This window comes from Ornithodoros turicata, unplaced genomic scaffold (assembly GCF_037126465.1).
Source record: "Ornithodoros turicata isolate Travis unplaced genomic scaffold, ASM3712646v1 ctg00001067.1, whole genome shotgun sequence".
NCBI lineage: Eukaryota > Metazoa > Arthropoda > Arachnida > Ixodida > Argasidae > Ornithodoros > Ornithodoros turicata.
Genome location: NW_026999457.1, coordinates 187501 through 192500, shown reverse-complemented (window position 1 = coordinate 192500; position 5000 = coordinate 187501). Strand labels below are relative to the sequence as shown.

General features: G+C 51.5%; 1 non-coding gene across 1 annotated transcript; it reads right to left on the bottom strand.

Moving 5' to 3' along the window:
- Positions 1-3792: 3792 nt before the first annotated feature.
- Positions 3793-3984, bottom strand: LOC135376360 (U2 spliceosomal RNA). The gene has a single exon (XR_010417660.1). It is a non-coding gene; the product is annotated as a U2 spliceosomal RNA (small nuclear RNA).
- Between the last annotated feature and the right edge of the window lie 1016 nt (positions 3985-5000).

Genomic DNA, 5000 nt, shown 5'->3' with positions numbered 1-5000 from the left:
TGTAGTGTCTTTCAGGAGATGAAAGCCCACTGGTTTTCCGAGGAAGGCTACTGGGTCGAATTCTTCCACTGTTGGTATGGCTGCACCACACACGAAAAACCTGGTGTCTCGTAAGCCTACTGGTTGTTTCCCAGAGAGATGCAGGCTTTTGCATTTTGCAGCGTTAAGTTGCAGACCCAGTGAGCGAGAGGTTCGCTCAATGGAGCAGATCCTTTCTTGTAGAGACTTTGGGTTGTCAGCCAGTGGGGTGATGTCATCGGCGTAAGCCAGTACTTGGTGTTCTTTGGAGTCTCCCTGGATGGTTCGGACGATCGGATCAATCGTTAAGTTAAACAACAGACCACTCAGAGGACAGCCTTGTCGGATGCCGGACATCACAGGTATGGCTTCAGTGGTGCCGTCACATGATATTACGACTGATTCATTGTCTCTGTACAGGTTTTTGATGAGGTCGACGAATCCAGCACCAGCACCGCTGTTTTCCACTGCATCGAAGATGGCATTGTGGGGTACCGAGCCAAAGGCGTTGCTGAAGTCCAGGAAAGCCGCACATAAGTCACCCCGCGTTGTTCGGGCCTTGTTCAGCCTGGATTGCAGGATGTATCCATGCTCGAAGACCCCATCGTGTGGAAGGAAACCCTTCTGGCACTTTGAGAGGATTTCCTCGGCAGCTATCCACGTTTGCATCCGGACCGCTAGACAGCCCGTAAAAAGCTTGTTGATGGTGCGGCTGATGGTGATCGGTCTCCAGTTGGTCACCACGTCATGATCTCCTTTCTTCGGGATCAGCACAGTTCGTGATGACCGCCACTCCTCAGGGATGTCCTTGTAATGGAGACACACGTTGAATGTGGCAGCGAGGAACTTGCACTCGGGGTCTACAGTTAACCAGTGCTTGTAAGTAATGCGGTCGTCGCCGGGTGCAGTGTTTTCGCATCGCTTTCCCTTCCTCAGTACCTCTTCTGGAGTAAAGAAGCTTAAATCAACAGGTGTGTCTCCGCTTTTGCGCAGAAGAGGGATGTCCAGAGGAGCTGTGCTTGGACCCCACACGCTGGAGAAGTGCGCCTCAAGGTCTTCTTTTGGGATACCACAAGTTGGGGCAGCGTCTTCGGTGATAGTTCGGATGGCAAGACGGCGGTTCCTGCGGTACAATCGCTGTATCTCTCGTGGGTCGCTCGGGTTTATCCTTCTTTTCTTTGGGGCGTGGTCTGATGCTGGAGGGATGTTTGCAGCTTCTTGGATGGTAGATGTGGCATTCCTTAATATGGATAGGAACTTCTGCCAGTTTTCTGTACTGCAAGGACACCGCGCGATCTCGCGTAGAGCAGAGATGCAATGTCCTAGGAGATCGCCGTCAGAGGGGTCTTGTGGGGCTGTAAGAGCTTCTTCATTAGGTCTTTCGTCAGCGATCATTCTGTCCTGCGGGAGGGGATCATCAGGGTTTTCTGCCTCGTCACGAATGACATGTTCAGTGGGAGTAGCAGGGTCGTTGTTGCTGCAGGTCACGGCTTCGCACACGCTTACTGGTTGAGATGAGGTATATATGGAAGCGGCGTCGTGCTCCGTGTAGGTGGAGTATGCGTCTTCAGATGGCGCTATGGTGTTCTCTGTCTGAGGCGAAACCGTTGTCATAGGGCTGGTTTCACTTGGGGTTTCCGGTTCTGCTTCTGACTGCGCATGAAGTTGCTCGTCTCTTTCCTCGGCGTCACCTGTGCCAGGGGCTTCGCAGACTGCAGCATCCTGACTTCGTTGCTGGCTTCGGCGTTCGGCTCGCGCACGTTCCCTCCTGTGTGACAGAAGATGGTTGTCTAGCCCTTTTCTAGAGGGAAACGTGTCACCGCACTCTTCACACCGGTGGGTAAACCTTCGTCTCCCCGGAAGATTTGGCTGGCTGCGGGCCTGGGTGCACTTGTGGGATGTAGGCCTTGAGTTGAGGAGTTCCCCGCAATCGACACAGAGGTATGCTACTTGGGTAATCCGAATCTCATGGTCCCGCTCGAGGTGTCTGGTTAGGGAACTTCGCTGGGATGTCCACGTCGACGAACGGTAGGACATGGAACACCCTTCCTCGCAGCAGGTGAAATGGTCTGGTAGGGGGAAATACACGGTCAGGGTAGTGTCTTCCCTGGAAGGCTGGCAGCTGCCGGTTTCTTCGCGGGTGGTGTCTTCGCCGGCTAGTCTGACGTATTCAGGGCCAGTCCCAAGGGCAGGTGTCCTCACGGAGGACGTAAACGCCAGCCCTCCCTCGCAGTGTAAAGGGCTGCGAAGCTGCGGCTGTAAATGCACGCAGGGGTTCCCCTCAGGGAGCAGTTGACTCTCGTGGCCCGGCGTCTGTGGTCTATGGGTCCGGAAGTTTTCACTCCAGCATTCATGGTCCGTGGCATCCAGTCTGATGTCCATGTCGTTCGGCGTCTGTGGTCCGTGCTGCGGGGAGCATTCAAGGAGACCAGGGGAGGTCCTCGCATTTTGTCGGACGGCGGGAGTGACGTCAAGCACCATCCCGTTGGCGGGCTGCGTTGGGGGAACCACTTGGGCACTCCCTCTGCTAGTACTCAACGCCCTGAAAAGGGCGGTAGGCGCGGAACACCTACTTAGTACCACCCGCCTGGTAGGCTTTGCCCTAAAAAGGGCAGTGTCGTCCCGAGGGGGCAATAAACCAAACTGCCGAGGCAGCCCTCAGGAGACTGCTAAGCCTCCAGTGAGTCGTGGCTGCTCTGGGCGAGGGGCAATAAACCAAACCCTAAGTAGGGCCTCGTCCTCGGCTGGCACCCTAAACGTCCTGAGAAGGACGGTACACGGCAAAATGTACTCGGAGCCACCACACTCAGGCCTTTGGCGATCAAGTTTACTACACTTTGATCTTAGCCAAAAGGCCGAGAAGCGATAAATATTACACGTCCATCTTACGCTCTGGTCACGGTCGCGGCACCTGCCTCCTCGGGTGTCACGTCGCCAAATTCAACATGATGTGGTGCGTGTAAGAAGCACTAGAATGATAGTCGGACTGCATGAAATGCGCATGTTAGCGGACGGAACTCGTGTTTCTTTCTCCCTTGTATCCGCCAAAAGACCGAGAAGAGATATACACTGCACGTCTCCCCCGTTTCGCTTCTGTCGCAGTCTCGCCTTCTGCGTCCGCGCGTGGCACGTCGCCGGTTTGGGCATCGTGGTATATGGGTACGGAACACTAGGGTGTTAGTACTAATGCATCACGGCCCGTGAGATAAAAATGATTGATTGGAAATTGCAAGAGAGAGGAAGAAAGAAAGAAAGAAAGAGAGAGAGAAAGAAAGAAAGAAAGAAAGAAAGAAAGAAAGAAAGAAAGAAAGAAAGAAAGAAAGAAAGAAAGATAGATAGATAGATAGATAGATAGATAGATAGATAGATAGATAGATAGATAGATAGATAGATAGACAGACAGACAGACAGACAGACAGACAGACAGACAGACAGAGAGAGAGAGATAGATAGATAGATAGATAGATAGATAGATAGATAGATAGATAGATAGATAGATAGATAGATAGATAGATAGATTGATTGATTGATTGATTGATTGATTGATTGATTGATTGATTGATTGATTGATTGATTGAATGAATGAATGAATGAATGTGTACCCTAGTGGCCAGACAGGACATTTCCCAGTGGTTGTCTCCAGTGTGTTCTGTGTCTGCTGTAGGTTCCCTGCTTTGCTTGGTGTTGTTTCTACGCTTCCCTCTTTTGCCTGTCTCTGGTCATCATGGCTGATGCTTATTGATGCTGTTTCGGAATTTTTGTTTTTTGTTTTGAGACGGGTGGGCCACACCTGGAGGTAGTGCAATACCAGGGCAACCCTTGACAGTGCCGAGGCGAGCTTCAGACACACTGTCTCGGGCCAAAAATAAGATTAATATCGTGAGTCCAAATAGGGCTCGTATCAGATATTAAGCTGATAAGAACAGATGATTTATTCAATGTTATCGACATTATTTACAGACATATGGCAAGTTAGCGCTTTCATTACTAGTTACAAGTTGTATAGTCGTGAATTGAGTACATTGCAAGACATCTGCTTCTCAGTGAACCTTGGTAATGTGGCTGTGGTAGATGTCGCGTGACCGTCGAATTACGTCTGACACTGCAAGTCTCTTGAGCTTTTTCAGGTAATTGTTTGAGCAAAGCCGTTTGAGAAGCCTGTCGTTGTTGGGGTCCCAAGATCCGAGAGAGCCGATAATCACGGCCTCGATGCTGACTCTGTTGAAACGCTGTAGTAGGTATTGTTTTACTGGCTCGTATTTCTGCTCTTTTTCCCGGCGCTTCGCTTGCAGGCTGTCTGTTCTATTTTCGAACGGGATGGCGACGTCCACAATGATAGCCGTTTCTCCTTGAGTCAACACGAGGTCCGGTCGTAGGTGGGTGCTTCCAACGGCCTGGTTCTCCCATTTCACTGAGAATTTTTTCTCAGCAGCGCTCTTTATCCTGGACACGATGTCGTTATGGCGTTGTGTGTACGCAGCTGAGTTCCTCATGCAGTTGTTGAGAACGTGGGGCAGGGTCTCGGACTGGTAACCGCAGGTGCGGCATCGTTTGTCGTTCGTGGACCACGGCTTCGCTCCGTTCAGAGGCACGAGGTTTAGTCGTGCTCGATGGATGAATCGCCAATCGGCGAATCTGGTGTAGTCGCCGTTACTGATGAAGTGCGAGCTTGCACGGTCTGCTGCAACACACTCCATTGCTTTCCCTTGGTTTGGGAGGGCTTGTAGGTCGCAATCTCTCGATTGATTGAGTTGTTTTCTGAAGATTGCCATCAACCGAGAACGGTGCCGGGTCGTGACAGTGATGGTGCCTCTGGTCACTGATGGTTGTCCACTCTCCCTTAGCTCCCATGTCATCCCTAGCCGATGCGACGCTTTCCTTGCTTCAGTCCAGACATTCTGGATGGGGTTCGATGTTGTACGATATTCTCCCTCTGTGTCTCCGGCTAGGTACACCTCCATGTCGCTTCTTGTGCACTGCCT